The following is a 12,388-nucleotide window of genomic DNA, read 5'->3' on the forward strand; positions in this document are numbered from 1 at the left end:
CAGGGAAGTGTGTAGGTCGAAGGGCTGGGGAATTCCTGGAAAAGCAAGGATGAGAGAGATATTACATGTTCAACTCAAACAGAGAGGAAGGAAAGCATAGCTATAATTTCTCAAACATGCCTGAGTATGTCATAGATATTGAAGGCATAACAGAAGAACACTATTCTAAATCACAGTCTCAAACACCCACTTTTCCTGAGCACAAATGACCACATACACAGTGCAGCCCTTTCTTCACTTGGGCTACACTTGACACAGAGTTTGGCTGAGTATAAGGAAGGCTAAAAGAAAAACAAAGGCCAAAGATACTTACTGAGGCTTGTTCTTAGTAATATGAAGGCACAGAAGACTAATCCTGTTGTGCAGGGTACTAGATCAGCTCTTTTCACTTATTATCTCATTTAACCCTCTCAGCAACACTAAGATATTCTATGGTATCTCCATTTAGCAGATGCGAAAAGAGAGTCTCAGAGAATAATAACTTTCCCCAAATAAACTCTAAGTAAAAAAGGAGACTATAAACCCAGGCCTATCTCAGTCCAATGACTGTGCTCTTTTCTTTTTACCACAGAAATGCATTTTATAATACAAAAGGAAAAAAATCAAGCTCTGAGAATTTTGGTGGCAAAATACAAAATAATATAATAAATCATCCAGGTGAAGAAAATATTAGTAGCATCAGGACAAAGAAGGAAAGGAAGAAAGCCCCAGGTCATCAGGCTCATGAAGGAGGAGTAGACAAGTGAGACTGATGGCGGAGGTAACCGTGTGCGGTGATGGAGTCTGTAAGACTTACTTGTTACATAGTTTGAAATTCCATTGACCATCACCTAGGGAAACAACACCACATAACTGAGGACTTGGACAGCTTGGTTAATGAATAGTTTGTCAGCGAACTTTGAAGCTCTGATCACAGTTCCCTGAGCCTACTGACTAGGGTTAACAACCTCATTCAATCATTTTTGTTGAGTGAAACGTTGGTTGGTATATATTAATCAGAGAAGCTTGGCGTATAAACTCCAGGAAGGTTCTGAGACATCACTTGCTTGGGGGAAGGGGGTGGAATCCTCACTCACAGATGAAGAAACTGAGGCCAAAGCAAAGCCAGCAACTTGGCCACACTCACACCGAGAATCAGTGACAGAGCCAGTGTCATAACTTCTACCCAGTCCACCGAGAAGAGGTCCCTGTGAGAGAAGGAACAAGGTTGTCAGGTGTCAGAAGATGAGCCCCACAGTCAGGGCTGAGCCTAAACAGGGCCATAGTGTCTCCCAAGACAGGACAAGCCCGTGCCGGCAGGGGAGGGGCCCGTGGACCTGTGGGCCTTTGTGTGGTCAGAGGAGACTTTCCTCAGATCAGCTGCTCCAAGTTCAAGCAAGTTATCAAAACACAGCTCCAAGCCTCCAGCTGCACTCAGACTTCATGAAATAGCTGTGTTCAACTGTTACTCAGTTCTCAGAAAAGTCTAATGTTCTTATTTTAGGAAAAACAGTTGGAAAGAACCTTTCAGTTCAACAAGGCCAACGTCCTCCTCGACACAGGAATTGTTGCCAAACAGCAATCTAGTCTCTAAGCTCTTCCCCAGCACAGACTTGTTACCCTCTTTTCTGAAACTTTCAATAAAACAATAAAACATGATGCCATAAACTCCCTGACACTGGCCCTAATTCAGCCCTCTGGTTCCACACTCAACAAGACTGAAGGTAATTTAATTTCAGTTCAGGGTGGTTCAGAGTCTCCTGCCCACACTTTCCTAAATTTATTGACTCTGTATATAATTTAATTAAAATCAGAGAGGCAGGCAGCGCCAGAGAGATTTTCATTTGTTGCAAGTTTAGTTCCTTCCAGGTTCACTTTGGATGCAGATGTTTGGTTTTAGCTTTGGTTTGGTTTTGCTTTTCTAATGTCACTAGACCTTAAATAGCATCTGCATAGAAAGAGCTGAAGCTTAAATGCCAGGAAAACTCAGGAACCCTTTCCACAGTTCCTGGAATGTACCCGCCTCATCCTTGCCCCCAAAGCCTTTAAACCTGCAGTTTCCTCTCAGCTAATCCTTCCACCCTCCTTGACCTGGCCAAGTGCACTTCATCCTTCATCCTTCGGTCTCAGCCTAACCCTCCATTCCTCCATAAAGCCACATCCTGTCCCACAGCTAAACACCCTGTGGCATCTTCTGTCTTGCCGCATGTCTGCAAGCAACACGACAGCCCTGAGAGTAACGACCCGATATGCCACTGCAGCCCAGCCCCTGGCACAGTGCCTGGCACAGAGCAGATGCTCAACAAGAAAATCTGTGAAATGACTGAATGAATCAACTAATTAACAAGCCTGAAACCCATCCCCCTGGAAAGCTGCTTTCGCCACCTGAGTTCGCTAGAAATCTTTCCTTAGGTGAATGACATTTGATTCTAAGGAAGCTGAGTAAGTGTCTGAACTCAGTCATGTTACTTATCATCTTTGTGTCTCAGTTTCCTCATCTGTAGAATGGAGATGACAATAGTAAATAACAACATAGTACAAGTAAATAAAGTAATGCTTGGAACACAAGAAGTCATTAATTTTAACAATTACTTCAGTGATGGTGGAATATGGATGGGTGATTATATGGGTGATATATTTAGGATGGGTGAATTTTATGGATTATGGATGGGTGATATAATTATGATTTACAAACATATGCTTAGTATTTCCTCTTTTTTTTTTTTTTTGCAGTTTACTGAATTATTATAAGGTGAATACCCTTATCACAACCTAAGTTAAAAACCAGAAGCTTGCCAGCCACCCTAGAATTCCCTTCATGAGCCTCACCCCAATCACAGAATCCTCTCTCCCTCCAAGAGTAAACTGACCTCTATGGCAATTGCTTCCTTCTGCTTCCTTATGTTTTTATCACCCAAGTGTTCATTCCTGGACCCTATTTTTGCCATTTCCCCTGTTTCTTACATTCCTTATTACTTTGTGTGGTATGCACACATTTGAAAAACTACCCACCTCTCCCAGTCTTTACAAACTGGCTTCATACAGAGGAAGACTTTCACCAATTAGCCTGGCTAGAGCTTCTGGGACATCGCAAACCTTTTCTATGAATGCACCTTCTCTGTGTAGATTCCTAATTAGACAAATTTACTGGTTTTTTCCAGGAGCTCATAATCTCTTGCTCTCTCTCCCTCTGGTGTCTGTCTGCTATATCATGAAATAGAAGCATATCACTCAGCTTCTCTTTGTTCTCAGAAGCCCCCAGGCATCTAGGTTATGCCAGTTTCCATCTATGCTTCAAGACAGGTGAAACAGAAACCATTCCTTTGGGCAGCCCCACAAAAAGTCAGAGTGTTGGATATAAAGTCAAGTCTTCTCTTTCCCTCCTTAAGGAGAAGCCAGGAGCTGGAGGTTTCCTCCCAATTTTGTGGCACTATGCCAGGGGGAAGAACTATGATGAGAAGGTGCCATGAATTTTCCTAATGGCTTTAATGTGCCTAGTTTCATGCTCACCGGGGGTACAGGAGCCTCTTAACGGGCTTCTGGATTCCTCACAAAGGGAATTAGTCCATGTATTATTGTTAAATTGGGGTGTCCGTGGGAGGAAGGAGGAAATGGGGCTTGCTATGCCACCATTACTGACAACTCTCCTATTACATCTCTTTTTAAGAGCTAAGAAATCCTTACTAGAAGTCCCCAAGTAGACTTTCTTTTAAATCTCATTGTCCGGAATTAGGTACATACCCCTTCTTGAGCCATCAGTAACAGTGGGTTCCAATGGCACTAGGAACCAGGACAGGTAAGTTTTAATTTGGAAAGCAAAATATTAGGAAAAGAATAATTCTTTTCTGCAGTGAAAAAAGATAGAGGTTTTCCAAAATTGATAGGAAGTAAAGATACAGTAGAACACAAATACTGTTAACATTGCAGGAAGACTATGCTTGGGAAGCAATTTGAGTCAGCAAAGATGAGCATGTCAGCATGACGTAGAGGCTCAATCTTGCACAATTCTCTGAACAAAACAACACATAGGGCAGCCAGAGTAATCCATTCACCAGAACAATCTCCAAGAACTGGGGCCTAGCCACAGGAGCATGGCACAACCCTATTGGCACAAGTCTCTGAATATCTTAGAGTACCTGATTGACCCAAGCATGGGGTAGAGGGTCAAGAGTGGGATAAACAGAGGCTAGGGCTCAGGAACTTCCTTTCCCAAACTCACCATGCCCCATTTGGGTGGTACTGTTGACCCTGACTCATTCCAGCGATGAAAGAGGGGTTTAGACATCTTTGAGGAAGGCATTCCAAAGCTCAGGGCTTCTGAAGTACAAGCCCAGGGCATGGATCCCACTTTCCCAGGGATAAGGGAGTTCTTAGAATCTGAGTCGGCTTAAACAACCAGACAGAATGGTCTTCGGGGAGGAAAAAGAAGAGCGTAGTTGTCTAAGAAAGAAGGGCTAAGAAAGAAGAGAAAGAGTTGTCAAAGGGCTAACTTGCAACACTTCAGGGCAGGGACAACAATAGATTTCATTGTGAGCATAAACTACTACCGTTTGGTTATGGCTGCCTGGACCGCTGTGTGGAGGATTCTGCAGCCAAACCTAGATTCCATAACTCAAGACCGTGGCAGGAAATGATTCTGCTATGAGTACAGGATAAGCAATGGAGAAGACTAATGTCATATGTTTGCCATTCTGGCTGGAAAGAGTTGTTTCGACCCCTTCCACCTTAGATCTGTATAAAGGCTTACAAATACCATCTCATCAGTATTCATTGGTCCACATCGAAATATTCAAAAGGAAATTGAGATTATTTTAGAGCCAGCACAATAACAGAAGCTTATAATTCAGAAGCTTGTAATTCAGTGATGAGGTACAGAAGGATGTCTACTTGTGTGAGTGTGTATATGTGTGAAGGAGGGAATAGTTGCGTGTGTGTATTTTGGGAAGTAAGTTGGGAGGCCCTCGGAGACTGGGGGAATGTGACTGGATTAAAAATGAAAGATTGATTTGACAACCCATCTTCTTTCGTTCCCTTGCCCACATGCCTCCCATCCCTGAATCCGGAGAAGGTCCTAACTGGCTGTGACACTGCCAAAACCGAAAGCCTGAAATGACTGCCTAACCAATTTTCATGCCCTGAGAGTTGACTGGGAAGTGTTTGCCAGGAAAACCTTCCTTGAGGTTGTGTCTGGGCTGGCCCTGACAGCGAAGGGACGTGCTCCTTGTAGGAACTATCCAAAAGTCATTCCCCCAGGCAGTTCAACCAAGCAGAAGCTTATCAAGTGTACAAGGCATATTTTCTCAGTTAAGTCCTGACTCCAGGCATAAATGGGAATAGGATGCGAGCTGAAAGGATCATTCGGTCAGTTGCAGGTTTCCATTTATATTTTTTATTAAATTGTAGAGATTAAAGCATTTACGTAGGAAATGGCCTAAGTAAGACCTAAATAAAAAATGTCATAAATAAAAAAAATTTCACATTTTTAAATTTTTTTTATTTTTAATAGGCCTAAATAATGTAATTTAGGTTTTTTAAAATTTTTATTAAGGCTAAAATTGTTAATATTTTTGATAAACCTAAAAAGCCATCTTGTAAAACAAAAATGACTTTGAGCTTCAGAGGTAATATGCAACCTTAGCCTCATATATTCCGCTCCATTGAAACCTTCTAAAGTAAGCACAACTCTCACGTAGCCAGTCAATAGAAACTGAAAAGCTTTCTGGGCATTTTTCCAGAAAGTCAAGTGTATTTTTTGTTTTGTTTTTTAATTTATTTTACTGTGATGATTCCAATTTGCTTAAGTTTTGCGATATTTGCACTTTCTGTAAAGGAATAGAAGGGAAAAAGCTGTGGTAGATTTTTAGCTGAAATTTTTAGATACCACTTTCTGTAGACTTCTGGCATAACATTATTTTACCTTTTAGAAAGGGTTCTATGGAAAGAAACTATTTTTATTTAGGAAAATCAATAAGCCACTTGGCTGGGTATGGAGAAGACCAGAAAAAAAGATACTAAAAGAGTCGCACAAAAATTAAGAGGCAATTCATGCATGAAGGTGAGCTAAGGAGACAGAAGATGGGAAGAGGACCCCAAGACTCCGGGTAGGAACTGAAGACATCAGTTTGGCACAAATGGTTCATCCCTTTTTAAAAGCAGGAAAACCTAAAATCCAACTTAAATAGCCTGGCATTTGGTTCCATGCTCTAAATTCTTGTCTCCCCGAACCCTCACCATTGTCCACAAATCTCCAGTAAATGTCTATTCCACTTATTGGGGAAGACTTTTAGGCGGGGATTATCAAGTAACCAGATTATAACCCACACTGAGGACATGCTAAGAGTGTAGCAGCAAGATGAAAAGTAGAGAATGCATACTCCATAGAAGTTGGGAATTTGTTCCAGAGGAGGTTAGGAAAAATATAAGTCCTTGAGAATTCACAGAAATCTTGGCGAGGGCATTGGACTTGTCTCAGCAAGTAGGTCTGTGTTCAGAAAGCCAGTCTTAACTGGAGGTAGCATTCTATATAGACTATTGAGATCGATTTAGGAAATATGTTCTGAAATGGTGAATAAATCGTACTAGGCTTTCTCGACTCTTCGGGGAACAGCATGGTATAATGGCAGTCTTCAACATCAGAGTGGTAAAGCACTGTGAGAAAAGGGGTGCTGGACAGCTGGTACGCCGCTGAAATGCACAGAATCTCTAAATCCTCTTTATCATGATGGAGTGCTAAGTGAGGCAGAATTTTTAAAAAAGTTCATTAGTCCTTCTCCAAAGTTCAAGAAAGAAGTCACCTCGAGGCAGATTTTGTTAACTTAGGAAGAATGGCTTGAGCAGCATGGGACCCATCAAGACTGGCTGAGAGAAGCGGAACCTAGCTTCCCAAAAGGGAGTTCCCCTTACATAAAGGAGGCTTTGAGCAAGGACAAGCAGAGCACAGTGTCAAGACATGGCCATTCATAGTTCCCGCTCACAGGGCAAGTAGAGATGAGCTCTTGTGGCTTGAAGCCCAAGCTGGTGGTGAGGCCCCCATCTATTATGGCCTCTCTTCAGGAGCTCTGGTGATGTGCCCTTACAGGAGGGGACGTGTTTTCCAAGGAGTGCTGTCTGTTTGGCATGTGGCAAGAGAAAAATGGAAAAACACAGAGTGTAAAGAACTTGGGAGCAAAGCAGACCAAAATTCAAACACAATCCTGCCACATCCTAGCCTTGGGATTTAATCTCCCTCAGTGTCAGCTTGCTTCTCAGGGTTACTGGGGCAATAATGCCCACCTTGTAGCACTTTGGGAAGGATTAAACTAAAATGAGGTAACACACGTAGATGAGTCTGTCTCTGATACTGGACCTTTCAGGGGGTCAGAATAGATGCTAGTTCTTTCATTCCTTAATTTCAATTGGCATATGGAAAGAAAATAAAAGAAAAAATATAAACTGTTCTTTTAATCATCCCTATTTTCCTTCATATATATTAGATCCATTCTAAATCATTAATATTTACAACCAAAAACATGATGAGTTCTTTTTTCTTCTGCAAAATTCACGAGTAAATTGCCAGTTCTACAACACTTATTATTCCTATCATATACTTAGTCTAACTGTATTCAGTTTAATTACATTATCCACCCTTATTTGATTGATGTGAAAACGTTTAATATAGGTTCTCTCTTATTCTCTTCAACTACCAGTAAAGTAAACAATGTCATAACATGCTTATCTTAACCATAGAGAACATCCTATTCTTCCTGCTTATCTGCCATACTGATCTAAGAATTTGTGGTTATCAAGTTTGTCTGCATAACAATCACCCAGAGATCTTATTTAAAAATCAAGTTTCTGGGGGCTGGCCTAGTGGCACAGCGGTTAAGTTCGCATGTTTTGCTTTGGCGGCCCGGGGTTCACCAATCCGGATCCCGGGTGCAGACACGGCACCGCTTGGCACGCCATGCTGTGGCAGGCATCCCCCATATAAAGTAGAGGAAGTTGGGCCTGGATGTTAGCTCAGGGCCAGTCTTCCTCAAAAAACTAAATAAATAAAAAGCAGGTTTCTGGGCGTCACCTTATATATTCTGATTCAATAGATACGGAAAAGAACAAGAAAACGGCTTTTTGAAAAAGCATACTCTTTCATTTTGATACAAATGGTCTTGGTCAGTCTAAAAGACATAGCTGGGACTGTTAGAGGCCCATAGAGCGGAAATATAATCCCTGTTCCCAAAATTATTCTGCTCCTCAGTTTCAGAATGCAGAGTCAAATTTCCTACAACTGAGTAATTAATTCACGTAATTATTTTTGTTGGAAGGAAACTAGGAGGAGAAAAATCTAGGCTGATGCATATTTTGCAGGTGAAAAAGCTGAGCCTCATAAAGGCAGACAAGTAGGTTCCCAAGAAGTCGCAGCTTATCTTGACAGTTTTCACCTACAACTGCTCCATCTTCTCTGCTTCGTGAGCAGAGCATCTCAACATCCACGTTCGCAATAGACGGTCGCCGGAGTGACTGAGTGCATGCGCTCGCGTGTGTGTGTTTGTCTGAGATGGAATCGTTTTCTAGACAAGTTTAAAACATTGGATATAAATGTTATCCATTTAAAACGCACTCTAATGCTATATAAAAATTTGCTGCTCTGAGCTAAACGTAGCTTTAAAATGATTTATTTCACATGCTTTTTCATTGTTTTATCAACATGATAAAATTAAATTTCGGGGGGGAAGATACTGGAGAAAAGATAAAACCAAATGGAACTATGATTTTCAACTTTTGTCTTTAGACAGAGAAGAGGTGATGATACTCCAAAACCCCCGGCAGTCCTAGATCAGGGTAGGTCCTTGAACAAGACCTAGTGTAGCAGTTCAATATATTTCTGTTTAGAGTTGGCTCTTTTTCTGAAGTAGAATCATGATTAGTGGGGCCGGCCCAGTGGCACAGCGGTTAAGTTTGCAAGTTCCACTTCTTGGCGGCCCAGGGTTCACCGGTTCGGATCCCAGGTGCAGACATGGCACCGCTTGTCAAGCCATGCTGTGGTAGGCGTCCCACATATAAAGTAGAGGAAGATGGATGGGCATGGATGTTAGCTCAGGGCCAGGCTTCCTCAGCAAAAAGAGGAGGATTGGCAGTAGCTAGTTCTGGGCTAATCTTCCTCAAAAAAAAAAAAGAAATCTGTGATTAGTGATAGGATTGGAAACTCAGAGGAAAACATACATATTTTAACTTTCTCTGTTTTAGGAAAGTGTCATCAGTTTTGTGCAAGAAAGAAATGCTGGGAAAGAAGCTCCTCCCTGGGATTACTGACCTGGAAAATAATAATTAAGAAAGCTTAAGTGCTTGGTCGTGTACTTTCCCAAATTCTGGTGAACCTATCTCGTGTTTTTATAACTGGACAAATTTAAGAAAATCCAGAGCATGTCCTGCCACATATTATTCAAAATCGTCTTCTTTTTCTAATCTTAAATGACTCAAGTAAAAAGTTTCACATAGGGGCTGGCCCTACGGCATCATTTGCACGCTCCGCATTGGTGGTCCAGAGTTCGTGAGTTTGGATCCCAGGCATGCACCTACACACTGATCATCAAGCAAAAAGAGAAAGATTGGCAACAGATGTTAACTCAGGGCCAATCTTCCTCATCAAAAAAAAGAAAAAAAAAGTTTCACATATACTTTATCTGTTCATCAGAAAAAAAAATTATTCTGCTATCTTAATTTCTCTAAAATTTCTACAATTTTTGACTAAATTAGTATTGATTAAAACAAAAGACTCTGAACTGTATCCCAAAACAGAGCTGGCAAAATCCCTGGAATTCCTACTCCCTTGAGTGATTTAATTCAGTTCGCATTTATTTCAAAATGCCTCTTAAGCCTCAGGAGAAATATTTTGCAGCCCCATTCCCATTATCACACCAACTTTTTGCTCCCTCTCAGTACTTCCACAAAGCATGCTTTTGGCTAAATGTTGCACAGGGATTTCTTTTGTCTTTGTGGTTTGGTTGAAGCTTCTACTGTTTTTATTTTAGAGATTTTGTTCAGTATTTCTGAGTCACCATCTTTAGGCCCCTGGAAAATATAGTGGATTTTTTTGTTTTTTGTTTTTACGTTATTTACTAAGCTTCCTCTGCCTGTTGTGTAGTTTCATTTCATTATTTGAATTTATCCCCAGAGTTTTCAGTTGAGGAAAATCTGGACTCAGGTGCTTAAGTGATATTGAACACTTCCAAATAAATCCATTAGAAAACTTTTATAAGAGAAAATTAAAGTGTGCTCATTAAAATATAAAATAAATAAAAATCAATTTCTAATCAAATAAATTGAGAATACTATGTTCTAAAACATGAGGGGAATATAATGTTTAACTTTACAACATATCACAGAAATATGTGGAAAGTCCCCAAAACTTAATATACATTTTAAACAAATTCACTAATAATTCTAAATTACTATTTGATTATTCTAAGGCCTCTCGACTTGTTCTAAGGAAAACAATCTTTTCTTCTTACAAACCAAGTTATCCTCTCACACAGTTGATTTAATTTCTAATAGATAAACGTTGTTTCAAATGTGGAAATTCATGGCAGTCTAGTAAAAGAAGGATTTTTCTTCCCATTACTCATGGCAGAATTTTCGCTTGTCCACTAAATAAAATTCTGAGAATATTCCCTTGTTACTTAAGCTTTCCATTAACTCTTGCTTCCTGTGCTTTACTTCAGAGACGACAAAGAACAATATTCAATAAACTTATTTCTCCCAGATTAAAATCTCACAAGATATCCCAGGTCCTATTGGATCTGCATAATGAAAAGTCAAACAAACAAGAGCTTTACAAAGAGAGAAGCCAGCACCATGTAAAGGTTGGTAGTCAAGCTTTAGAATAACTGCCCCGGCTCCTTTTCCTCTAAGTGGAATTATCTCTGACACGTCCAACCTTGAGTCCTAGACTCCCCCACGGGACGAGCCCCAGTTGCCCATCACAGTATCTGGTTTTATAATGGATTCTTGATTGGTTCTTTTCCTTCCCTAGCTCACACCCTCACTCTCTCACCAGGGTTCCTTGTAATCACCTCCCAAATAAACTATTTACACTAAATCCTCATCCCAGAATCTGCATCTTAGGGTCAGCTCCGTGGCCTAGTGGTTAAGTCTGCGCGCTCTGCTTTGGTGGCCCAGGGTTTTGCTGGTTCAGATCCAGGGTGCAGACATGGCACCGCTTATCAGGCCATGCTGAGGCAGCATCCCACATAGCACAACCAGAGGCGCTTACAACTAGAATGTACTGGGGGGCTTTGGGGAGAAGAAGAAGAAGAAAATAAAGAATCTGCATCCCAGGGAATCCAGGTAAAGACACAGCCTCAATATCTATCTATTCAATATCATATGTTCCCACCCCTTCCTCCTCACAAACAACCATTGTGTTCCTGAGCTCCTCAGGGCACTGAAGCACCAACCAACCCAAAAATCAGCCGATTCTCCATATTCTCCCCACAACCAATACTTACCCCTTCTGTACTCATGCTCTTAACACTCTGATCTTTGCTGTGAAACTGAACAAATAGATTAGACTATGATGTTCAGATAAAGCTTGTTTGGGTAGATATAACACAGCAGAAAAATTAAAAGATCTTGTACTAGCTTTACCATTCACCACTTTGGTGCCCTCAGTCAAATAACCCTTCAGGTTCAAGTTTTTCATCAATGAAATGAAGACAATAATACCTGACAAGTGCAATGAGTTAAAGTGTATGAAAGTCTCTGAAAATGGGAAAACTTACGAGGAATGGGAGATCATATTCAAACAAACTTCCCGTCTTAAAAGCTGCCTTTAATGATAACGTAGCCTAGTGTTTCAAAGCTCAGACCTTCAAAGGTAGAGAGGGACTGGGGGATATAAGAGCCCTAAGACCTTGCTGGTGGGAATACAAACAGGCACCTCCATTCCAGAGAGCAGCAATCTGGAAGGATTTAGTCAAATTAAGTACATGCATATTTGGAGGAGGGAAAATTGCCCCCTTCCCCTCTTGGTTCTTACGGTTGGTCAATCAATTAAAATGACATAAGGCGGGTAAACAGAAGAAAATCAAATTTAATGTGTGCACATGGGGATTTCACATAAGCATGAAAAATTCCAAAATGACATATATAGCTCATCCCAAACTAAGGAGAAGGAGGCAGAGGTCTGGGATTTCAAAGGGAGGGAAGACAATCCAGAGGAAGATGGAAGAAGTTAAGGTTTAGTAAACAATTGTGTGCTGGGCCATGCTGAGACAATGTCCCCACAGAGGGGACTTTGATCAAATGGACCTTGCTAGGTTCCTCCCTGTCTACCACAGCTGGTTTACATCTTACTTTAGCTATCTATGGTGACAGCTCTTCCCGGAACAGGTCTCCCATCTTTTAATTCTTTTAGGCAGGAAGAGAGAAGGTC

The sequence above is a fragment of the Equus quagga genome, chromosome 15, assembly GCF_021613505.1.
Source record: "Equus quagga isolate Etosha38 chromosome 15, UCLA_HA_Equagga_1.0, whole genome shotgun sequence".
NCBI classification, from domain to species: domain Eukaryota; kingdom Metazoa; phylum Chordata; class Mammalia; order Perissodactyla; family Equidae; genus Equus; species Equus quagga.